At 36.0% G+C, this 27747-nt stretch overlaps 1 pseudogene; it reads right to left on the bottom strand.

Moving 5' to 3' along the window:
* Window positions 1–20314: 20314 nt before the first annotated feature.
* Window positions 20315–21368, bottom strand: LOC106421906 (annotated as a pseudogene).
* Between the last annotated feature and the right edge of the window lie 6379 nt (window positions 21369–27747).

A 27747-nucleotide genomic window follows, 5' to 3' on the forward strand; every position in this document is an offset into this window, starting at 1 on the left:
CTGACGAAAGCTCATTATGTCAACACAATATGGTATATATGTGAATTATTCAAAATTTTAAAATTCCAACTATGAATGATCCATATAAAAGTATTTTTCACGTATAGAAAGTATCATTTGGCAAAAAATATATATTTGATGTGAAACTATATATATAGTAACAAATTGTTTGAATCACACACTTCTACATTTAAGTAATAAGCACTATATACTTCTTTCGTATTAAAAATATAATATATTTACATTTGTATAATTTAAGAAAGTTTCACTTACGAAAGATATTCTTAAATGTAATGGTTGCACGTATATAAATAGCAAGGATTAATATTTTATGTTACAACTATACATTAATAAATCACATCTTTTATTTCCTATACAATCAACTTCTATTAGATTTAAGTCTTAAACTATACTAGATTTTTTAACCGCGCTACGCGCGGATAAAATATTATATGTATTTCACAATTCTAAAAAAATAATGTATAATATTGTATTACATTATTTAAAGAATATAAAATAAGACTACATAACATAAATATATTTTAAAATTTTTTTTTTGTGTGGAAATCATTATGTTGTTTGATTGTTGTACTTGATTCACATATTTGCATAGATATTTGTGATAGATGAATAACTATATTTTTATTATCAGTAAATAATATATATTTATTATATAATATAAGAAAAATAAAATTATTTACTTTTTAAACAAACTTGTCTCATTTTGGGGACTCGGTTATAGACATATCATATTCGAATGAGACATTTTTACAGTTATCAATCTTCTTAACAGTCAAGAAACAAATCTGAATATCAAAACAATATTTCATACGATCTCTTTGTGGAATAACTGCTTTGAAGAAATTGAATTTATGCATCAAAAATAACTGGAAATGGATGTGCAAATATGTTATCTAAGTCAGCTTTACAAAGTAATATTCATAGTTCATATATCATTTATGTTCATCCTATTTTTTTGTCCATCCTTTCTTAAACATCTTGAAATAGCTAATGCTAATTAATAATAAACTTTTGTCTGGCCAAAAAAATAAAATTTGTTTAATTATCGCTTAAATAATTTATTAATATTATCTAAGAAGCTTTCAAGTGATATCATAGTTTAATTTTTATTAGTTTTTTTTTGTTAATTTGTAGAGTTTTTTGTAGTTGAGATTTTTTTCCATATTAACCTTCTATTTCTTTCACATAATTGATATATATATATATATATATATGTCATAAAAATTACCATCAAATCAGTTTTACTTATTTATTATTTTGTTTTTAATGAAAATACACTTTTTAAATAATTTAATTTAAAATAAAATTATATATTAATTTGCTGTATTCTAACAATTTGATTGATTTAATTAATTTGCTTTGGTGGATAACTTAAAAAGTTTTCATATGAATCGGGTTTATTTATGTATATAGAATCTATATATAATGCTAGTGTAATAAAGAAAGAACAATATTTTCTTGTAACTTCAAAAAGATACATTATTACAATTTGAAATTAATCAAAATTGAATAAACTGGTAATTAAATATTTTTAAATCTAATTGTTTTTTTATCTTGTTTAGTTGGATTCTCATGGAAATAAATCGATAGGTTAAACAAATGTTTCAAAATTTGTTGTGTTATTGTTTTGTCTATAAATTACAAAATTTATTGAATTGATATATTTAATTATTGCACTCTTAAATAATATTTTATTAAGACATTAGAGAATTATGTTTTGAGTTGTTTTGTCAAAATTGTACAAAAATCTATGCTTTTTCATATTTGTCACGAAAATTTATATGTTAAACATACTTTTACAAAATTCTTAACTTTCTCATGAAAACAAAAATCTATGCTTTTTCATATTTGTCAATGTTCACTTTCAAAAAATATATTAGCTTAGTCACTTACTTTTTTTTTTTTTACAAAACAAAGTATCGGAGTCTTGAAAGTTGAATTCATATTATGTAATTGTACATAAGAGTTTGTGATTACATACTTAGTGATTGTTGTATATGTGTCCAAGAAAGTTTCAATGGCTTAGTGGTAACTGCCTTATATTTATGTCATACTAACCCGGGTTCGATCCTTTCCTTTGCATTTTTGTTTCATTTTTTACGAAAAAATAAATGAGATGACGTGGCAACTTTGGGCTCTCTGATTGGTTGATTTTCTTATCCTACGTGGACACCCTCTCCATGGCCTACAAAACAAAGTATCGGAGTCTTGAAAGTTGAATTCATATTATTGTAATTGTACATAATAGTTTGTGATTACATACTTAGTGATTGTTGTATATGTGTCCAAGAAAGTTTCAATGGTTTAGTGGTAACTGCCATATATTTATGTCATACTAACCCGGGTTCGATCCTTTCCTTTGTATTTTTGTTTCATTTGTTACGAAAAAATAAATGAGATGACGTGGCAACTTCGGGCTCTCTGATTTGTTGATTTTCTTATCCGACGTGGACACCCTCTCCATGGCTTACAAAACAAAGTATCGGAGTCTTGAAATTTGAATTCATATTATTGTAATTATTCATAAGAGTTTGTGATTACATACTTTGTGATTATTGTATATGTGTCCAAGAAAGTTTCAATGGCTTAGTGGTAACTGCCATATATTTATGTCATACTAATCTGGGTTCGATCCGTTCCTTTGCATTTTTTTTCATTTTTTACGAAAAAATAAATGAGATGACGTGGTAACTTCAGGCTCTCTGATTGGTTGATTTTCTTATCCTACATGGACACCCTCTCCATGGCTTATATTTGCATTTTAGTATTGTATATATATAGACTTCAACCGTATGAGAACCAGACGATTCATAATCCACCTCAAACCATAAATTACTGGTAAGGTCCCATATTGAACCGATCGATCCACAATTATGTATACAATACACTATGGTATTCATGATTGTGTAGCAATACAAACTATGGTATTCATGATTATGTATTAAGTATAATATATTACGTGTTTAAAAAATACTTGAATGGTTGAGTATAAAAAGACAATTAGTATACTGTGTACACTACAAGAAAACGTTTCTATAACAACGAAGATTTACGAGGAAATTATTTTCTCGTAAATTTACATGGCGTTTACAACGAAATTACGAGGAGTCCAAAATTCGTCGTAAACTCGATGTAACTTTACGATGAAACAGTTGCGTCGTAAAGTCAATGTAAGTTTACGACGAAAGTACGTGGAAAGATAAATTCGTCGTAACCGTTACATCGACATTACAACGAAACATGTTACCGTTATATTTAGGTGAAAACATATATTCTATGTGCTTTAACTTAACTAATTTCGTTGTAAAGTGGTTGTAAGTTCATGTAAAATCGTTGTTATATCCATGTAAAACATTCTTTGTAAAATCCATGTAAAACATTCATTGTAAAATCGTTGTTATATTTCACCTACCAAACTCGAAAATTTCTCTATATATATGTCATTTCCCACAACTCTCTTCCTCACAACACACAAACGAAAAAAAAAATCAGGAAAAAAAATTTTCAAAACAAAATCGAAGAAAAAAATGGCCGGTTGCGGTAGTATTTACGAGTTACGGAGTTGATGTATTTGGACAAAGATTCCGACGGGAGGGTGACGAACGCATTTCTGAGCGGGCTAGAGACATTCATGCACCAGGCGGGCTGTACACCGATCACGCAGGAAAGCGGTAAGATGTTCTGCCACTGTCGGAAATGCAAGAATTCAAAATTTGCACGTAGTGAAAATGTATGGAAGCATTTAGTAAACAGAGGATTTACACCACAATACTACATTTGGTACCAACATGGAGAGGGTTATGGGGGAAATGAAGCTAGTAGTAGTAATAATAATTTTGAGGATGCTCATCATAATGAAGAACCGAATCATTTGCATAATGAATATAATTATCATCAGGAGGAGCAGATGGTAGATCATGATAGGGTTCAAGATATGATTAGTGATGCATTTTTAGAAATAACTACAACAACAGCTGATGGAACTGGAAATGTAAAAGAACCTAATTTGGATGCAAAAAGGTTTTATGAAATGCTAGATGCTGCAAATCAACCAATCTACACTGGTTGTAGAGAAGTTCTCTCTAAATTGTCTCTAGCAGCTAGGATGATGAATATTAAAACGGATCATAACTTACCTGAGAATTGCATGGATGCATGGGCAGATTTGTTTAAAGAGTATTTGCCAGAAGACAACGTGTCTGCTGAATCTTATTAAGAGATTCAGAAATTGGTTTATAGTCTTGGGTTGCCTTCGGAGATGATTGATGTTTGCATCGACAACTGCATGATCTACTGGGAGGAAGATGACAAGTTAGAAGACTGTCGATTCTGAAAAAACCACGATTCAAACCGCAAGGCCGTGGGAGGAATAGGGTACCGTACCAAAGGATGTGGTACCTACCAATTACAGACAGATTGAAAAGATTATATCAATCTGAGAGGACTGCTGCATCGATGAGGTGGCATGCTGAACATGTCCAGAGAGATGGCGAGGTTGCAAATCCATCAGACGCAAGAGCGTGGAAACATTTCAACAAGGTACACCCAGATTTTGCTACAAATATTCGGAATGTCTATCTTGGGTTATGCACCGATGGATTTAGTCCATTTGAAATGTCTGGTAGACAATATTCTTTGCGGCCAGTCATTCTTACGCCGTACAATTTACCGCCGGATATGTGCATGGAACAAGAATTTCTATTTTTGACCATATTAATCCCTGGGCCAAAGCATCCAAAACGGTCTCTTGATGTTTTTCTTCAACCGTTGATAGAAGAGCTAAAGCAATTGTGGTCGGAAGGGGTGAGGACGTACGATTGTTCCTTGAAAAATAATTTTACGATGCGAGCAGTTCTGCTGTGGACGATAAGTGATTTCCCTGCTTATGGGATGTTGTCTGGCTGGACAACACATGGAAGATTATCTTGTCCATATTGTCTTGGATTGACAGATGCTTTTCAACTGAAGAATGGTAGGAAGAGTTGTTGGTTTGATTGTCATCGTCGCTTTCTTCCACTTTTCCATCCGTACAGAAGAAATAAGACATTGTTTCGGCACAAAAAAGTTGTCAGAGACAGTCCTCCTCCATATCTCACCGTCCAGCAGATCGAAGCGGACATTGATTATTACAGAGCTCAGGAAACAGTTAAGGTTGGAGGAAACTGGCATGTTCCTGGAAATATGCCTGATGGGTATGGTGTCTCTCACAATTGGCATAAGAAGAGTATATTTTGGGAGCTACCCTATTGGAAGGATCTTCTCTTACGCCACAATCTGGATGTCATGCATATTGAGAAGAACTTTTTTGAGAACATCATGAATACAATACTTAACGTCCCTGGGAAGACAAATGATAACAAAAAGTCAAGGATGTACTTACCTGATATTTGCTCAAGAAGTGAGTTACATATCAAGAGCAATAGAAACGTTCTTGTTCCCATCTTCCGGTTGTCATCAGAAGCCAAAACAACTTTGTTTGACTGGGTTGCATCAGAAGTTAAGTTTCCTGATGGTTATGTTTCAAATATGTCAAGATGTGTTGAACGAGGTCAAAAGTTCTCCGGAATGAAGAGTCATGATTGTCATGTGTTTATGCAACGACTACTTCCATTTGCTTTTGCCGAGCTCCTTCCAGCAAATGTCCATGAAGCACTTGCAGGTAATTATAAATTTATAATATATACACATATGTTATGAAATGTTATTAATTTGATTACTTTTGCAATATACAGCCATTGGAGCATTCTTCAGAGATCTTAGCACACGTACGTTCAAGGAAGAAGTCATCGAACAACTTCATCAGAACATTCCAATCATATTGTGCAACCTGGAGAAGATATTTCCTCCTTCATTTTTTGACGTCATGGAGCATCTAGTTGTCCACCTACCGTATGAAGCATTGCTTCGTGGACCTGTTCACAACGGATGGATGTATCCGTATGAGCGACAGATGAAACATTTGAAGGGGAAAGCAAGAAATCTTGCAAAGGTGGAAGGTTCAATAGTTGCGGGGAGTTTGACAGCCGAAACATCTAACTTCACATCATACTACTTTGCTCCAACTGTTCGTACGAGAATAAGAGTTCCTAGAAGATATGATGATGGTGGAGTACCGACATCATATGCAATTGATGGTGTTCCTGATATTTTCTGCCAAATTGGACGGTTTGGTGGTAAAACGAAAGAAATATGGTGGTCATGTGAGGAGGATAAACATAGTGCCCACACTTATATTCTGCTCAACTGCGAGGATGCAGTGACCCGTTACTTTGAAAGGTAAATATTTTTGTGAATGTTAATTATATATGACTTGATCATTTATTTAATTTGCATCATGTTTGTATCTCAAGTTGAAGAAGCAATACTAGGAATATCTGCAACTGATGTGGACACACAGAAAGATAAACACTTTGTCAAGTGGTTAAAATCACAGGTACGTAATATATCTCATACATTGATTAATTAAGCAAGTGTTTTGATACTTCAATATTAATTAAGAATATCTGTTTTTTGCAAGTTGATTATGACAATCCATATTATCCCGTATGGTTTCACGATTTGGTTCAAGGTCCAGTTGCAAAGGTCACCACATCACCTATGTATTTCACACGAGGATTTACCTTTCACACATACGAGTATGGGAGACATCGGGCAACAAGTAACTATGGAATATGTGTGAAAGGTGAAACAGACTTTTACGGGATCTTGCAGGAGATTATTGAAGTGGAATTTCCGGGGTTATTGAAGCTAAAATGCGTCCTCTTCAAATGTGAATGGTTCGATCCTGTTGTGAACCGAGGGATTCGGTATAACAAATTTGGTGTTGTGGATGTCAATTTTGGGAGAAGATAAAACAAATTTGAGCCTTTCATTTTAGCTTCACAAGCCGAGCAAGTTAGCTTCCTTCCTTATCCTCGGCTTCGAACTTCCGGGATAAACTGGTTAGCTGCTATTAAAATTACACCTCGTGGACGCATTGTCGCTGGAGAAGAACCGCCCTTGCAAGAAGAAGACGCTATCACTGAAGTTGAGGTACCTGAGCAACAAACTGATGAAATCCTTTTGATCGACCCGGAAAACTTTCAATATGAAGATATTCCCGAAGATGCGACAGATGAAGCACGTGAAGATGAGTTCGAGAGAAGCGACGATGATGATTGTAATGATAGTGATGAGAACGAAAACAATTTAGAGTGATGTAATATTGATGAGAACGAAAACGATTTAGAGTGATGTAATATATGTAACAAATGTTGTATTTCTCTATTGTAATGTATGTTTAAAGAAATATTGTTTTTATATCATCTTAATGTATGTGTAACAAATGTTGTTTTATATAATATGTATTTTTTTTAGATTTAAAAAAATTATTTGGAGTTTTAGGGTTTAAGTTGGAGAAAGAGTAAGAACAAGTAAAGAGAAAGATGTTAGATGATATGTGACTTTGGGGTTTAAGGATTTCATTCTAGGGGTTTAGGGTTAAGCGTAGTAAAATCCTTATAAAAATAACACAGGCCTGGTAACTTCGTCGTAAATGAAAAGACCGATTCCACGTAATTTCGTCGTAAATGGAAAAAGACGAATCCTGGTAACTTCGTCGTAAATGAAAAAAGACGGGTCTGGTAACTTCGTCGTAATATTACGTGGAGTTTACGACGAATGTCTTTCCCTATATACTGAGACGCGCCAGAACGAGGGTGCCTCGTTCATTACTCCCAAACTCCTCTATCCCTCTAAAGGTACCCCCTCTCTCCTCTATTATTATTTTAAGTTAGTTTAGGTGATTAATTAGTTAGGTAATTAGTTTAGGTGATTAGTTAGGTAATTAGTTTAGATGATTAGTTAGGTGACGGAATAATAGTTTAGGTGATTAGTTAGGTGACAGAATAATTTTTTAATTATGTCGTAATTGATTAAATTTATTTTAATTTTTTTAGATGGTTCCTAGGAGGAAACCAGCAGCACCTACTTATTCTCAATTGTTTGGCGATGGTTCCGGTGCATCTTCTTCCGGTCCATCATCTTCCGATGCAGTTCCAGACTCTCAGACTTCTCAGAAAGTTTCTTGGAGTCCTCCTCCTCCATCGCAGATGCCTCCACCTCCTCCTCCAGCGGCTGCACCTCAGCCTGCCCCAGCAGGTGCAGTTCATCCAGATTTGCGTGTGCCTTCATATGCACCATACGCGAGATATACGGTGGAGGATTTGCTTGTCCAGCCTGGACGGGAGGGTTTGGAAGTTCTAGACCCCGATAGACCCCGAGGAACTTATTGGTAAGTTATTAATTTTTATTACATTAAAATTTAAATTATTTTTATTTTCTAACAATTAAATTATTTTTTGTTTCAGGTTTGGGGCTAACAACCGTGTTAGCCGGAGCGTTTCGGTGATGATTATGGGTTACTACGACGGGGCATATCTGAACTGGAGCATGACACCAAATCACGTTAAGATCACTTGGTTTAAATGTTTTGCGGTAAGATTTTTAAATTTAATTAAATTATCACTTTTAAATATTACTTTTTATTTTAAAATATTTATTATTAATTGTAATTTCTTCAAAATTTTTGTGTTTCAGCAAATGTGGCATTGGTCTTTGGGAATCACCGAGAGGGTGAAGAGGGAATTCGTTGCAAAGGCAAAGACCCGCCTTTGCAACACAGTCTCCGATTGTAAGGACAATTGGGAGATCTACAGGTATGAGGGAAAGCCCACTGAGCTCACGACTGATGTGTGTGATGGCCTCATCGCCTATTGGAAGCTACCCTCTTCGATCAAAAAGGCCAATTCGTGCTCTGCTTCTCGAAGAACGAAGGATAAAGATGGTCATTTGACCATGGTTCACAGAACCGGACAAAAACCTCATGCATGAGTCCGTCTAGAAGCTATAAGTTTTGTTTTTAATATTTATTTTGAAATTTCAATTAATTTAAATTTTAATATTTTTTTTTTGTAGTTAGAGAAAGCGGGAGTCTTACCATCTCTGTCTGAGGTATTCAAAATGACTCATGCCACATCCGACAGAGTTTTTGTGGATCCTGCATCTGAGAAACTCTTTCATGCAGTGGCTGCTCGGATTGAAGAACGAGAGACGCAACTAACCCAGTGGTCTCCCGATGGATTATCCGTCACATTGGACACCGAAGAGGCCGACAGAATCTTCGAAGAGGTACAACTTAAAATTTTTGTTTACGTTATTTTTAATATTTTAACTAACTAACTATATTAATATATATTTTAATTTTATAGGTGGCTCCTAAAAAGAATGGACGAATAGTCGGCATAGGCTCTGTTAACGAAGTAGAAAGGGCAACTTCATCATATACTTCGAGAAGGGATGAAGAGACTTCTCAGATGAAAGCTCGAATGGATAGCCAGCAGGTTCGTTTAGTCTCTCTTGAGGATCTTTCGTTTAGTCTCTCTTGAGGATCTGCTAGACGTGATGGCGGTGGGAAACCCGACTATGCAGAGAATGTTGAGTGAGAGACGAGCCGCTCTTGGGTTGCCATCACGAAATCCCGAAGAGTCCGATCCAAACCGTCAACAGCAGAGCAACCCCACCGACTACTTCGACAATATGTAGTTTTTTTATATTTCTGTTTTTATTATGAATTTAAATATTGTATGACTTTTAAATGCTTTTTAAAAATATGTTTTTCATTTTCATATTTCGTTTTAAAATTTAAACTATTTTAAATTTTGAATATTAAATATAAATTCAAATTTATTATATACTAATAATAATATAATAAGAATTGATGTAAACTCCTCGTAAAAATTACGTGGAGTTTACATCTCATGTTTACGAGTGATTAACATCGAAAGATTTACGAGGGTTTTACATCGAAATGTTTACGTTTTCTTTACAACGAAAATGTTTACGTGTGCTTTACATCGAAATCATTACGTGGGCTTTACCACGAAGTCTTACGTGTCGTTTACGACGAATACTTTCCCTGCGCTTTACGATGAATATATTTCGTCGTAAACGTAACGAGTCATTTACGACGAAACCTCCGTTACGACGGTCGTTTAACAACGAAACGTCTTTCGAGGTTAATTCGTCGTAACACCCCGTTTACGACGAATTTCTAATGAATACTACCCTCGTAAAAAAATATATTTTCTTGCAGTGGTACATGATATTTTCCATCAAAGACAATTAGATTATTTTTGCCAAAGCTTTATAACTTGTACGTGATGGCTCCAGAAAAATATGATACATTTTTTTACAAACGAATACATTTGGACTTGAATTATTATTTTATTATATGTTAATATATAATTACGCTTACATGATACGTAGTATGCACACCATCCATGAATTAAAGCACATGGTATAAATAATGCGGTTATAGGTCCATAGAATTGTATTTCTCGCTAAGGATGTATATTTTTAGACTATGCTTTGCCAAAACTCTCTAACATTCAGCCACGTCATCAATAAAAAAGCTTAAACAAGTGGGATGAATCTCTTTTTAATTAGTACAAACTTGAGATTATAACTATTTAAAAGATCATCAATTAATATATAGAAGATATATTTACAACCATGTCATTTTGCTGAAGTGTCATTTCCACGATGAATTTCAACCTGCATAATAAATTATCTTTTCTTTATTAGAATAATTATACAAATTGCTACTACCATTCAACTCACCTTTAATATTCTTATTGGATTAACTTACTCATTCTCTGCCATTAAATCAACACACATAAGAGAATAGAAACAAATCACCTATCAAAAAGAGAAACATATTAACCCATGTCTTTTGACGTTCTACAGAGTATTTTAATTCCACTTAGACTATGTACAATGATTTCAACATTTTCCCCATTTTCAACACCCTCATTTTCTTGTTTTAACATTCCACATCATCTTCTCTTTCTTCCACCTAATTTATTCAACATCCACTTCATTCTAAACTTCTACAATGGTTTGTTTTAAAAAATTTAACACCCTACTCCACAACTCTTAATTCATATTTTTGTTTTTTACAACTTAATAATTACATATTAATAATTAACTTAAAAACTAAAATAACATAACTTTTAATAATATTTATTTTAAATTATTATACTTAGCTTACTTTTTAAAATGATTATTGTTAAGATTCATTTAACAAAAAAAGGAAAAAAACATTTAATTAGTTGATTATAAAGAAAAAAAGACGTTTTTTTCTGTATCCGAATGAAATGAGAGTAATCTCTATTTATACATATAAATTTTTTTTGAATTTTGAAATAATTTTTATATTTTTTTTTAAAAAATTATTATATAATAAATGCATTTGAATTATTGGGTGAGGATAAAAAAACAAAAGAAATTTGCACAGCCAACCAGAAAACGACACGAGGCAGCGCTAGGCAAAAAAAAAAAGTTTCAACTGTTTCAACTGTTTCAACTTTGCAACCGATGTTGATGCCAACTAGATTAACTCAATTTATCAACACCTTCGTTGCAAAGGTTTCAACTGTTTTTCAACACCCCGATTATGGGTGGTCTTACGAACAATCTGATCAAAATAAGTGATAAAAATTACAGTAACGAAAAATACAGTTTAACTAAAATGATTCACCAAACGATATATGGTCAAAAAAGGCATCTATGCATGATCAGTAAAATTTCATCTCTCTGTTTAGTCACTATTGTAAAGTGATAGCATAGACATGAAACACTAACAACTGTTTTGAGTCAAACAGAAACTTCATAGAGCATTTATAAAATTTCATATAAAAAATCTCTATAATTATAAGATCTCAAAATGTATGCGTATCAACCATGACAAAACTTTGTTGGAATTTGAATCACTAATATAAGATCTTAACCACTTGTTTTACCTAATAGTATTGCACTTTATATAATTATATCTAAGTGTAGATGGGTGTTGCAGTTCCCATATACAATTATCATCAATGGTTGCTCTGCAAGGAAACACGAGCCACTCACGATTTGCTATGTGGTATTAAATTACACTAACGGATCGAATTTTTTTTTGTAACTTTCACCAACTAACATGATCAAAATAGTTGTAAAGCCTGTGATAATTGAATGATCAAATATTTTGTGTAATTATATGTCTCGGGAAGTAAACCATGATTCTCATCTCAACCACCATATTCACTTTCTGTTTTTTTTCTATTTCGATTTATATGCCTCATTTTATTGTGTAAAGTGTAAACACTAAAACTATTTAGACTAAAACTATTTATTATTTTATTTTATAATATGTAAATGGATGTAAAATAACTAATATTACATAAAAAATCATTTATATAGACTATGTTCATCCTGCGACACATGTATTAATCTAGTAATGATGTTAAAGAGAATCAAACATTCATTTAAACAAAAAATAAAGAGAATCAAACATTACTAGTAGAGGGACAGAACAATCTAACAAGAACTTCTTCCTAGCAAGAGCAGCAAAAAAAAAAGAAAACAAAAAGACATTTCATTTGTGTGATTTTTTTTTTTTGTAAAAATTTCATTTGTGTGTTGAAGACCTCACGGTCCAAACAGATTGATTGGTTTTGGTGACATGTTCTATAAACAAAAGGATACTCTCCTCGTTTGCCTTCTTAACTCAGGGTCCCTGCACTCAAGAACGGTTCGATCCAATTCAGAAACTTTTACAGATTCAGTCTTTCATCATCAATGCAAGAGCAGACAAGTTGGTTTCAAACCTCTGGATATGGTATATTAGTATCAGAAGCCTTGGCCCTGGTGGGATGCTCACATCTCTTAGCGCGCTTCATTCACATTCCAAAAAACGACAACACATCAGTCTTAGTTGCTACACAAACCAAAACTTTGAGACTATATAAATGTACCTATCAGTGAGCAAAGGCAACATATGATCTGTTAAAAGACTTTTCTTGAAGTTCTTCCCGTACTTCTCTAGACCTAGCTAGCTTCAACAGCATAGTTCTTGATCGTGTGTAAAACGGGTCTTTGGGGCTCGGCTTAGAGAATCTTTCTCCCAACTTCGTTAAAAATGGAGGTAAGAAGAAATGCTTGTGCACCTGATTAATAATATATATACATGTAAAGAATGATAACTCGCCCTGAAAAATATTCCTTGGAAGACAACAAAACCAGAAGCAGTGGTGACTGCATTGAGAGGCTGTCCTTGCAAGCCTTGGCTCACCAAAGAGTACGCAATTCATTTGACAATTTTCAGAGAAGTACCAAGTACATATTTGCATGGATATAACAAAATATAAGACATAAGAGCTATACATTGTTTATGACTTTTTGTAGATGTTGCTTAGTGGTTTACTAAAAATGATTAACAAATGAATTATGTCTATAGACGTTCATGAAATGTGACGGGGACTCCCATAGATTGATTACTACTAGTGAACCACCATAAAGATTATGAGGTACTAGGTTGGATTTAGATGCTGATTTTGTTTAGCCACAGCCACAGCCACTCCTTGTCCGTTTTGATTATGATTATGATGATTTGGAGTAAATGGATCTGATATTTGGCTCTGCTCAGATTATTTTAGCCTGGGTTTGTTACAGAAGAAACAACATTTAATTTTAAAAAGAGGATCAAAGAACAATCAGGACATTGTTGTATTAGAGAGTTTAGAGACTGAATGTTTCTGTGTTATTATTAATGAACAATAGAGGTTCCTTATATAATGATTACAAAATATAGGAAAAAAGAAATTATCCAAAACCTAATACAACATGAAATAGGAAAAGATCTAAAACAGAAAAGGAAAACTTCCTAAGTCTTAAGACGGTCTAAACCGACCGTCTCTCTCTCCTCGGACGACCGCCTCTCTCTCTCCTTCCTTGGCCACGGTTTGGGCCTTGTCTTGGTCATTGGTTATGGGCCATCCACTTAATGATTTATAACACTCCCCTTTGGATGCCATAACCATACAGGATTCGTAGTACGCTTCATGTTGCCTCATTAAAACCTTATCAGGAAAACCCAGTGGGACAAAACCATGATGAAGGAAAAAGAGTACAACATGCACTACTCCCCCTGATGTGAACCTCACTGTAGGTTATACATTCTACGCATCTTGGTGCGTGATATTTCCTGTATGTATAGGATGGAAGTAAACGGTCAGTTTCATTACTGAACCGTAATTAGACCATTTCGACTTCTTAGGTCGTTTCTCATGTCCTTTGACATCGAGTGTCCCGGTAAAGCATATGTGCTAAGCAATATGAACCATATTGTCCTCGGAGATCACTATTTGGTCTTTGCAAATCGTGTTTGCATATGTCCATAGTCTAGACGTGATCGTCTACTATCAACTACTCTTTACTTTGGCGATTTATGGTTACCATCGACCATGTATCAATCTGGCCGAGTCATGACCGGGTCATAGACCTCGTCTATAAGTGTCCACTACTTGCCTTGTGGAGTTTATACGGCAGCAGACCGTTCTGCTATGCCGGATCCTTACTTAGGGGATCTGATGTCGGATTGCAACCTGATGGTTGATCTACTAATCCGTGATCAAGGGATAAGGACCGGATGCCTTTTAGCCGATGGGACGGACGTCTTTAGTCGGAGTGTTGGACGTCTTTAGCCAGAGGGTCGGACGCCTTTAGCCGGGCACCCATATAGATTTATTCTATGCCTCTTTTAGGTTTAGTATAATTACAAGGAATTTCAAGTATATGGACTGTATTGGATTGTCTTTTATACAACTCCAAGATCATGCGTGATCACTTTATTTTACATACTATATGCAGCTGCTTTTCAGTCCATGAATTAGCTTAGGAACAAAGCTGTTCTTTCAATCTTATCCAGTGATCCATATGCTGCTTACTACATCATTTGCATCTAATTTCTTTCTTATGACCAGACCATTTTCAATTTCGAAAATTCTGTAGCAGCAACCACCACATAGGAGTTTATCTCCTTATAATCTGTTCCTTTGATCTCTGTGAGTACCTTGTGTAACAAGCTATAATCTAATGCTGCTATTAGGAAGACATGAACACTCTAGAACTCGTGATTATGTGTCTTCTCTCACGGTTTCATTACCTCACAAGATCCATCTATTTCACTGGTTGATCAGATGGCGTTTCTGTATATGTATATGGCCAATACGCTCATCTCTCTTTTAGATACTTTGAACCTCCACGTTTTATCTTTTCTAATCTCTATGATCTTTTTTATGATTGTATGAGTACTCTTTCGTGGGTTCATGATCCTCGTTCATCTCTTTATGTTCAAGTGCTATAACTTTACGTATCTTTATACAAAAGTGTGTGTGTGTCGACACTTTCATGTGGTTCCATTATGTTCCAGACATGATCTATAGATTTGAGATCTTATTATCCAGGACCTTTATTACCTAGTAGCTTGGCGTCCCAAGACTACATGGTTTGGTACCTTAGATGTGTAGCTGCGCAGCCTTTTCTCAATGTCTGTTTGGTTTCTAGTATGATCTCGGATCTATCATTCCATGCACCATTCCTTTCTATCCGAGATCCCTTTATCTTATGGAACACTTGGTCTATCTTGTATAGGCTCTATAGCAACTTGATTATGTCTCTTCTAGGACATTCATTTGGTGCTAAGCTGGTTAGTCATTTTTCGGGCCAGTGTCTGGCATTTCGATTAGCTTCTCAATTAGCTAGCTTTATATAATCTTTCTTTGGACGTCTTTAAATTATAATCTCTAGTCCGAGGATCTTTGCCAAGATTGTGATGGTTTAAAACCATTCTTATCATTCTTTATCCAGCTTATAATCTTTCCCCTTTATTGTTTGGATAGACGGATGCAATCCGTGTACTTGGCCACAATATGACCACCCATGCTTGGCTCAAGTTTTCTTTATAAATCGTGGGAGAAAGTAATATTCCTATCCAACATATATTTCCAATCATCTTCTGAGGTTCCATCTTTAGACGGCACATATATGTATGTGGTGGTTTATTCAAAATCTCTTAAGATGGTGTATGTCTGGTTTTATGACCCGTATATAAACTGAGATGGGAATATCTATGCTCACTTTATATGGCCTGATGCATATGACAATTCTATACATGTAAATTCATAATGTTCCAAGCTTATAGACTTTAGAATCTTAGTCTTATAGATAATGGCTTACATGGCCGAACTTTTTATAGGAAATGGCCTCTCTGGCCGGTTATGGCCCTTGCGGCCGACCTGTTCATAACATGGTCTTCTTTGGCCGAGTAATGGCCTATGGTTTGGCCGTTTTAAAACATATCCTCTACGACCGAGGAATGGCCTTTTATGGCCGAGCCATTTATAACATGGTCTTTAGACCATAGTGGTACACGAACTTGTAGTATTGATCATGGGTTTATCCTCTCCCCCTCATGACCATACTATAAAGTCGTGGTGCTTGGGACAATTAAGCCTAATGAGTTTCCCTTTGTGTACATGTTTCACAACGTGAGATCTTTTACGGGATAACTCTGTGCCTTTTCAATCTTTGCATCGAGTTTAGACTTTTTAGGATGGCTAATCCTATCATGCCATATAGTGTAAAATTTCGTGGTGTATCTCAATATGGTCACCACGGTTCTTGCCTCTCATCATACTGATCTTATAGCATAGTTTAAATCAGTAGAGATCATTAGGTATAGTCTCGACCACTTTCTTATAAGGTCTTAGGCGATTTTTCTTTCAAAATCTGAAGGAACTTGTTTCATTTTGTTTGCCCATTGTTTCAATTTAGAAACCATATTATCATAACTCAATGGGTCACATATTATTGGGTGTATCTAATGTCCTTTAGATAATGCCTTAGCCATAGTTTCTTTACTAGGCTCACTATACTACTTTCACGATTTCTTACTTGGATATTATGCCCTTTAGGCAATTCTTTATCAGTAAAAACATTCATATGTTCAAGTAAGATCATGCAAGATATAACGAAATCAAAGCAAACTCTTTTACATATATATAAAAATCGTGAATCATCAAGTAGGTCAAAAGCAAATCACAAAATCATAGACTTAAAATAAAATTATCATGTCGAGATCTTTCTTTAGTCAATGTATAAGCCGGCCTCATAATCTATATTACTCCACACGGCTTTCTTGGATTCATCCTGATCCAATGCCTCATGATATCTCATCTCACTGTTTTGTTGCTCAATGAATCTTTTCTGAATTTTCTCAAATCTGTCAATGGTATCTTTAACTTTCTGCTTTCTTTGCTCAGTTGCAAATAGGTATGACAATAGGTCATTATAGGTTGTGAAAACCTTAGCTGTATATGATAGCAACCGATCCTTTGGATGGAATGTGGAATATGTTTTATACAGTAGATCATCATATGTAACCACTTCATCACATAGTTCAAGACTATGGGCGATTTTCATTAGAGCAAAATCGTATTCTTCCACGGATTTAAAATCCTGGAACCTGAGTATCTTCCAATCATTCATGGCTTTTCGCCATAATTCCATTGAGTATATGGATTTTAGTTTTATCCAAAGATCATAAGGATCCTCAATATCTTCATACTTATTTCTCAGTTCCTCAGTGAGATGATAGCGCATAATTGTTATGGCTCTATGCTTTTCACTTTCAATTTCATCATTTCTTTCAATGATGCATTTCCCGAGTCCTCTAGACTTCAGGGCAATTGAAGTGTTCATTTCCCATTCTGAATAATTATCTCCAGAGATATCTAGGGCAGCATAATCCGAAGGCTCAAATCTCGACATCTGAAATCATCAATAAATTCATGATTTATAATTCTTGCAACTAATTTAAATAATCAGTGCATATGATTTCATAAGTCTTATCTATAATACTTTGGACCACACAGTCATGTATTGTGATGCTTATAACTCACGACTATTATGTGATACAACGATCTTAAGGATCGGATCATAATGCAATCCGGTTTATATAACCATTCGGCTACTAGGCCACACGGTCACTTTGATATTCATAAATCCACACGGCTTTTAATCAATCAAGGGCACAAGGCCGCAAGTGTGAGCAATGCATTAGGCCACACGGCCATATACTAAACATGATCTAGATTCAATTCTATTTCTTAGTTGTATATCTATTAAGTTTTAGAATTAAACGATCTAGCAACCTAACTCTCATTCAATATGTAAATTCTTTAAATCAATCTTTCAATCTTTAAGTAATGAGAGGTTTAAGGTTTCAAGGCCTTTAGGAATATCAATCAAGATTAAGGGTTTCAAGGCCTTAAGGATTTAAAACGAGATTAAGAGTTTTAAACATTTAAACTTTCAAACAATGCCTCACGGCCAAGGTATATGCCTTACGGCCAAGTAGGAGCCACACAGCTATTTAGTTCAATTCAATGTCATCCTTAGAGTAATATCTAGGTTCAATTGCAATCAATCAGGTATGATCAAATTCGATTATGAAAGCAATAAGGCCACACGGCCATGAGATGATATAATCAAGATCTTTATCAAGTTTAATTAGGATTTTTAGTTTAAACATGTCAAGCAATACATATTCGAGTTTAAACAATCCTATCAATATCTCTAGGTGATCAAACAAACAATCAAATTTCAAATCAAACAATTTTAAAATCGTTTTTCAAAATTAGGGTTTCAGGGGATTTCGAAAACTTTGATCTTTGATCAAGGGAGTTTGATTTGAGATTCAAAATCATTAAGACTTTGATTTTAATTGATCAATGGATCAATCTCGATTTATGGTTTAGGGGACCAGACTTATTCGAGCTCCGATTTACTCTTTCTAGGGTTTGATCTATTTTTCCTATGGCTTTCATCTTTAGAGTTCTGATTTTAGGGTTTCAATCTTTACAAAACAACCAGGTTCGATTCTTGTTTTCAGATTTCGAATTACCTTTATTTTGTAGGGTTGAACCGGACCACCAAAGTCAGATGAACCTCTAGTTGCACATGGACGTCAGCTGGCTCCTTATCGGGTCGCAAGATGGGATGGGACGTGAGCCGTCTGGAACGGCCTTGCGTCTGGTTATGGATGTGTGCTGAGGCAGTCGGACGCGATTGGGACGCGTCTTCTTCTTATCTAGTTCGCGAGCTGCTGCCTCTGCAAGCGGCTGATCTGAATTGCGAGCTGGCTGTGATGCGAACGTGGGCTGGCTCTGTTATGAACAGGAAGCAATATGAGTAGAACCGTGATCTGGTCAAGCTTGAGATCGTCGGTTCATGGTCAGTAGATGGACCGCGAACAGCTTTGTGTTTGAGATCTTTGCACCAACTCCTCTCAGCTCATGAAATAAAAACAAGGAGTATTAGATCACATGAACACCATAATCTGAACAAGATATCATCAAACAACTAAGGTATGATAAACTTATATTTCACAGGATTTGAATTTGGCTAGAAAATCTTGTTGGTTCGGATTAGGGTTCCAAAAGATCAAAACGGCGCCGCGTATTATTTCTGCGAGTGTGGGCGCGTCTGATATCGGATCGACGAACGGTTTGCGCTGATGGATTCTTCTCGGCAAGAGCTTCAATTTTATATGTGGCTCGTCGTCTGGTTCCTCAGGATTTGAGAGATAGATCGATTTTAAGTTGCGCCTGGATTAGGGTTTATGTGTGACGGATTTTAGGTTAGGTTTTGTCTCAGGGTTTTGGAGTCTATCGTGCTGATAACGTGTTGTAATTAGAGAGTTTAGATACTGAATGTTTCTGTGTTATTATTAATGAACAATAGAGGTTCCTTATATAAGGATTACAAAGTATAGAAAAAAGAAAATTATCCAAAACCTAATACAACATGAAATATGAAAAGATCTAAAACAGAAAAGGAAAACGTCTAAGTCTTAAGACGGTCTAAACCGACCGTCTCTCTCCTCGGACGACCGCCTCTCTCTCTTCTTCTTTGGCCACGGTTTAGGCCTTGTCTTGGTCATTGGTTATGGACCATCCACTTAATAATTTATAACAGACATTGTCTGCACTATTTCCCCCGAGTTGAAGAAAACAACTGAAGGCATAAACAAACTGAAAGGCACCTAGACCGACTTATATGCTAGATAAGAAAAACAAAAGCTTGACAAGGGATGCTGTCAACTATTGAATCTTCATCAACAATCACATGTCACTTTTTCACATTTTCATCAAGAACAAATCAACATTCTCTCTTCCCACTAATAAATTGCAATTATATATCCATTGAAAGACTGAGAATTATTCTACAGGTCGACTGACAAACCAAACTTATTGATTACCTCGAAGACTGTCGTAATAAACATACCAATAACAGTTGAGGCCTACCAAGATACGCGGCAAAACAAAGGCTGCCTCAACCACTTTATCCAAAAGACAAAAATATCACTAGCAACAGCTGAAACATGCGTGTTATTCTTCTACTTCACCAAGTTATATCAAAACAAGAAACGTCCACAACAGAGCAGCATAATCATGAAATGAGCTCTCCTACGTTAACTACTACATAGAGTTTAACGATACTAAGATAAAATGTTGCTTCATACAGGGAGCTACACCTAGTCTCCCTGGAAGAGCACATAAACAAATGTATCTTATTACATAGTTGTCCAATATTGAAAAAGGGTAAGTTATTATTCCCTCGGAGATAGAAAAGATCTCTAATTCAACTCCATTCCATCTCCAGCCTGGCTGCAAATTGGGCTCACGGCAGCAAAAGACCTCTCGAAAGGAGAAGAATGAAACTGAGCGTCACGTCGGCGACGCTTGACGCAGCTTTCAGAGGGTTGACTCTCATCATCGAGCTTCCTCCGGACTCCTTTAACCGCTTGTTCCTCAGCCGGTGAGAGTGGGAAAAACCGGCCACTTGCTCGGCACAAAGAGTTGTGGTTTTCATACAAGATCCGTTGGTTGCAGTTCTTGTCACAGACATGGTTCAACCCGGTTAGCTTGCAACGGTACATATTTCCACACACATTTTCGTTCTCGCATTTCCAGTCACATTTGTGACATGGGTTGGGCCCATCGCGACCTAGTATCGCAGTCAAGTAGACAAAACATTGGCCGAACCAACCACGGGTGATTTTCCAAATATCTCCATTGTTTTTTTTTGTCAAAGCTCTAACGTCGTCTTCACTCTCTGTATGACCCAGGAAATGCGATGAAAGTATGAAACAATCAGAATCATAATAAGGTTAAGTGCCAATCATTTCCAGATCAATTCAATTTCAATCCACAATGATACACATAGATTGCCTCAACAATCACATTCCATGAAAAAGTACATATCCTACAACTGTAATCGATCACTATACACATTATTATTATTCCTAATCGGAATGAGGTTAATTGCACAAAATGAATCAATTAGCCCTAATCGCGGTAGATAAACATTATATGGATAAGTGTAGGACCGCAGAAATTCTGAATGAAAATCATGAAACCAAATTAGTTAGAATAATATTAAAACAATAAAAAGTTTGAAACATCTTTTAAAGATAGACAAATATATATTTGAACAAGAAGATTAGAGAGAGAGAGAGAGAGAGAGAGAGAGGCATACCTGATCAGAGCTAAGAGAAAATTTGTAACCCTAGTTTTGATTCGAAACTCTATGGTAGCTGGAGAACAGAGTGATTGAACAAGACGACGGAGAAGTATATATAGGTCAGACACGTACTTGCCTTCTTACGGATAAACTCCGTTATCAAACAAACGGTTCCACTTACTCGGGCCTACCTCATCTACTTTTTTTCCACTTCAGTTATAAACAATGTGGATTGCCATTAACCAAGACAAGAAGAAATGACCTATCAGGCCACGACCAGACCCAACCACAGCCGTGTCCAAGAGGAGAGAGAGAGCCGACTACAAGAGAGAAAGGCGGCTTAGAGAGAAAAAGAAAACATCTTTCCTTTTTCCTATTAGATGTTATCTTTCCTTTTATGTATTTATCGATTTCCTATTTCATGTAGGATTAGGATAAGTACTCTTTCCATTTATCTGTATCTTCTAATATAAGGAACCTTTTTTTTTGATGATTAATAATACACACGAAATATTCAGTCTCAAACCCTTCGTTCACAACATGTTATCAGCACGAAGCTCTAGACCCTGAGACAAAACCCTAACCTAAAATCCGTCACACATAAACCCTAAATCAGGCGGAACTTCAAATCGATCGATCTCTCCAACTCCGACGAACCAGACGACGAGCCACATATCAAATTGAAGCTCTTGACGAGACGAATCCATCAGCGAAAACCGTTCGTCGATCTGATCTCCGACGCGCCCACACTCGCAGAAACAATACACGGCGCCGACTTAGTTCTTTGGAACCCTAATCCGAACCTACAAGATTTTCTAGCCAACTTCAAATCCTATGGAAGATAGGTTTATCATACCTTAGTAGTTTGATGATATCTTGTTCAGATTATGGTGTTCATGTAATCTAATACTCCTTGTTTATTGTTTCATGAGCTGAGAGGAGTTGGCGCAAAGATCTAATCTCAACGAACCCTAATTTGTCCTAGCTCGCGTTCCAGCTCGTTAGCATCCGATCAGCTCCAGCCATAAGGTGTTCCTGATCCTAGACGGCCTCAGCTTCCAGTTCACATCACAGGCAGCTCGAGTTTACAATCAACAAGCTCGCAATCCGATCAGCCGCTCGCAAAGGAAGCAACTCGCGACCCGATAGGAGGCAGCGTCTGTCCAGCTCGCGTCCGAGGTTTATCAGTCCATCTTGGAGGTCCGGGTTCTACAATCTGCAAGACAAAGGTAATCCTAATTCTGAGAACATGAATCGAACCTGGTTGTCTTGTAAAAATTGAAACCCTAAAAGATAATCTCTAAAACTAAAAGCCATAGGATAATAGATCAATACCCTATGAGTAAATCAAAGCTCTATAAGTTCGATCTAAACCTAAGAAAGAGATTGATCCATTGATCAATTAAAATTAGAGCCTTAAAGGTTTTTGAATCTCAATTCAAATCCCCTTGATCAAAGATCAAAGTTTTCGAAATCCCCTAAAACCCTAATTAGAAAATCGGTTTTAAAATTTGATTTGAAACTTGAGTGTTTTTGATTGATCACCTGGAGCTGTAATTAGGATTGTTTCAAAAATTGAATCTGAATCTTGTTTAAACTGAAACCCTAATTTCAAAGTTAAAGATCCTAAGGCCTTGAAACCCTTAATCGGTCACTTGAATGTTTTAAAACCCTAATCTCGATTTTAAAATTCTAAAGGCCTTGAAACCTTAATCTTATTTTGCTAAATCGATTTCTACTAAAGTTTAAATTAAAACCCTATATTTTATAAAGTAGAATCCAATTGATTAAGGTTGCTTGCATAAATGAGAGTTAGGTTGCTAGATTACTTGATACTAAAATCTAGTTGAATATTACCAAACCTTGAAATTAGTAAACCTAATAGAGATGCAACTATGCAATAGGATTAAATACATTTAGATTAATAATCCCCTATTGTATATAGCCGTATGGCCTAATACATTGTACACACTTGCGGCCTTGTGCCCTTGATTGATTAAAAGCCGTGTGGCTTAGTGTACATCTAAGAGGCCGAGTGGCCTAGCATCCGGATAGTCATATGACCCGGACTGCATCATGATCCGATCTTTAAGATCGTTGTATCACATAATAATCGTGAAAGTCTAAGGCAAAGCCGTATGGCCTTATATCCGGATTGATATATAAACCGGATTGTATCATGAATCAATCTCTAGGATTGTTGTATCACACTAACATGGCTGTGTGAACTAATTGGCACCATGATCGATTGTTTTCATAGATGCGTAAGACTTGTTTGTGGCCGAGCTTGATAAATACCATGCGGCGACATGATCACATTGTGAACCTAAATTTTAAATGACAATGTGACTCAGATATCGAAAAAGGACTTGGTGATACAATCACCAAGGACAACAATGAGAATGAATCGGTACAGGGCTATAAGCATTATATTCCATCATCTCATTGAAGGTCTAAAAGATCAGTACATCACTATAGAAAATCCACTAGACTTTTGGGATGCTTTACAGCATAGAAATTACCACCAGAAAACGGTGTTGCTTCCAAAGGCTAGAAATGACTAGAAGAATCTAAGATTCTTGGATTACAAAGTCATGGATGAGTACAACTCAGTCTTGTTTAAGACAGTCTCGATGCTGAGACTTTGTGGTGAAGTAGTAACCAAGGAAGAGTTACTAGAGAAGTCCTATTCCACATTCCATGTGTCGAAAGTCATACTGTAACAACAGTATAGAATAAAAGGCTTCGCCACTTATACTGATCTGATTTTCAAAAGGACCAAATTTCGATACGACTAGTCTTATTGCTTTATGATTGCATTCGTGTTTACTTTAACCTAAGGATCATTCACGATTTATATGGAATTGGTTTTAAGTTTATTAAATCTTGCCTGATCTTACTTAAACATATGAATGTTTTAAAGAGTTGCCTAAAGGGCATAAAACCAAGTAAGAAATCATGAATGGTATAGAAAGCCTAGTAGGAAACTATGGCTAAGGCATTTTCCTATAAGGCATTATATACACCCAAAGAAATGTGGTCCATTGAAGTTATAATGAATGGTTTCCAAATAAGAAACAATGGGCAAGAAAGGTAACAAAGTTCCTTCAGATCTTTAAGAATGAAAACGCCTAAGACCTTTGAAAGAAAGTGGTCGAGACTATACCGATGATCTCTACTGATTTATACTATGCTAAGGATCAGTATGATAAGAGGCAAGAGATGTGGTGACCATATTGAGAAACACCACGAAATTTTACATGGCATGATAGGATTAGCCATCCTAGTATAGAACTTGATGCAAAAGATCAATATTGAAAAGGCACAGGTTATCCCGTAAAGATCTCACGTTGTGAAACATGTACACATAGGGAAACTCATTAGGCTTAATTATCCCAAAGCACCACGACATTATAGTATGATCATGAGGGGGAGAGAGGATAAACCCATGATCAATACTACAAGTTCGTGTACTATGGTCTAAACACCATGATATATGGCTCGGCCATTACTAGACCATAAAGGGCCATTACCCGGCCAAAGAGAGGCCATGATACAAACAGCCAAACCAAAGAGGCCATCACCTATAAACAGCTTAGCCACGACTTGGCCATGACTTGGCCGTGACTTGTCTGAATAGTGCAGGCTTGTCCGCACACAGTCCATGACTCGGCCAAAGAAGCCGAAGAGACCACGAGAGACAACGGTCTGGCCGCAAAGGCCATAACCGGCCGGAAAGGCCATTACCTATAAAAGGTTCGGCCATTACCTATATGCTTGGGGACATTATGAATATACATGTACAGAATGATAATAAGCATCAGGCCATATAAGTGAGCATAGATATTCCCATCTAAAGAATGAATACGGGTCATTAAAACCAGACAAACCATCTTAAGAGATTCTGAGATAAAACCACCACATACATATATGTGCCGTCTAAGATGGAACCTCAGAAGAGGATTGGGAATATATGTTGGATAGGAGTATTACTTTCTCCCCGAATTCAAAGAAAGCTTGAGCCAAAACATGGGTGATTAAAATAGTGGCCAAGTACGGATTGCATGATCAAATGGATCCGACTATCCAAACATTAAAGGAGAAAGATTATAAGCTGGATAAAGAAAGAGTAAAGGAATGATAAGAATGGTTTTAACCATCATTGTCTTGGCAAGATCCTCGGACTATACATTATGATATAAGACGTCCAAAGAAAGATAATATAAAGATAGCCAATTGAGAAGCTAATCGAAATGCCAGACACTGACCCGAAAAAGAATGACTAACCAGCTTAGCACCAAACGAAATTTAAAGTCCTAGAAGAGACATAATCAAGTTGCTATAGAGTCTATGCAAGATAGACCAAGTGTTCCATAAGAGTAAAGAAACTCGGATAGAAAGAAAAGGTGCATAGACAGATCCGAAGTCATGATAAGAGAAACCATACCAGACATAGAGATAAAGGCTGGCCAGCTACACATCTAAGGTACCAAACCAAGTAGTCTTGGGACGCCAAGCTGCTAGGTAACAAAGGTCCTGGATAATGAAATCTCAAAGTGATCAGATCATGTCTGGAACATAGTGGAATCACATGAAAGTGTCGACACACACATTTGTATAAAGATACATAAGAGAATAGCACTTGAACATAAGCGAGGATCATGTACCCACGAATGAGTACTCATCATACAATCATAGAATCATAAAGATTATAAAGAATAGAAAGATAAACGTGGAGGTTCAAAGTATCTAAAGAGAGATGAGCGTATTGGCCATGTACATATACAGAAACGCCATCTGATAAACCAGTGAAATAGATGGATCTTGTGAGATAAAGAAACCGTGAGAGAGGACACATGATCACGTGGCCTAGAGTGTCTATGTCTTCATATTAACAATATTAGATCATAGCTTGTTTACACAAGGTACTCACAGAGATCAAAGGAACAAATTATAAGGAGATGAACTCCTATGTGGTGATTGCTGCTACAGATTTTCGATATTAAACCAAGTCTGGTCATAAGAAAGAAAATAGATACACTAAATGTAGTAAGCAGCATATGGATCACTGGATAAGATAAGATAAGAGAACAGCTTTGTTCCTAAGCTGATTCATGGACTGAAGCAAAAGCAGCTGCATAAAGTATATAAAAGAAATTGATCACACATGATCATTGATCTTGGAGTTGTGTAAAAGACAATCCAATAACAGTCCATATACATATGAGAATTTATAAAGAAATTCTTTGTGCTTATACTAAACCTAAAAGAGGTTAGAAGAATGATACAAAACATATCTGTAGACGTCCAGCACATTGGCTGAGAGCGTCCGGTCCTTCAAACTAGAGACGTCCGACTATGTCCGTCCAAGAGCGTCCAGCTCTTCAGCAAAGAGCGTCCAGATTTTCTAGACACGTCCGGCTTTAGACCTAAAAGGCGTCTGACCCTTCTTCTTGGTCACGGGCTAATAGAAACTAAAGATCAACCATCAGGTTGCAATCCGACATTAGATCCCTTAAGGATCCAGCATAGCAGAATGGTCTGCTGCTGTATGAACTCCATAAAGCTTTGTCATAAGATTAAAAGGCGACATCTAATCTGTCGGATACCAAAGAAGTATTGTAGCCCATAAAGCTTATGTGATCTATGACCTAAGGTCATTAGGCGTCATTAAGATATGAACGCAAGGAATAAGACATTACTTAAAGCAAAGAAATTGATGTCCACATGTGAGATACATGAGAGTGTGTTCGGCCGAAGAGCCATGATAAGAGATTATAAAACCTCAAAGCAATAATCATTGAACACTCATAAGATTAATAAGTGGACATGTATGGACGTGGTCTATGGACTGGACATTGATCGACCAGATTGAAACATGGCAGAATGGTTATCATAGTTAACCAAAAGTAAAGAGTATAGAAGTAGATGATCACGTCTGAATCATGAATACATGCAAACACGTTTTGCAAAGACCAACATGTGATTCCCGAGGACAATGTGGTTCACATTGCTTAACACACATGCTTTAAACGGGACACTCAGTGTCAAAGGACATGAGAAACGACCTAAGAGGTCTTAATTACGGTGCATTAATGAAACTGGCCGATTACTCCCTTCCTACACAGACATGATAGATCACGCATCAAGATGCGTAGTATGTAGAACCTACACCGAGGTTCACATCAGAGGGAGTAGTGCGTGTTGTACTCTTTTTCCTTCATCATGGTTTTGTCCCACTGGGTTTTCCTGATAAGGTTTTAATGAGGCAACATTAAGCGT

This window comes from Brassica napus, chromosome C3 (assembly GCF_020379485.1).
Source record: "Brassica napus cultivar Da-Ae chromosome C3, Da-Ae, whole genome shotgun sequence".
NCBI classification, from domain to species: Eukaryota; Viridiplantae; Streptophyta; class Magnoliopsida; order Brassicales; family Brassicaceae; genus Brassica; species Brassica napus.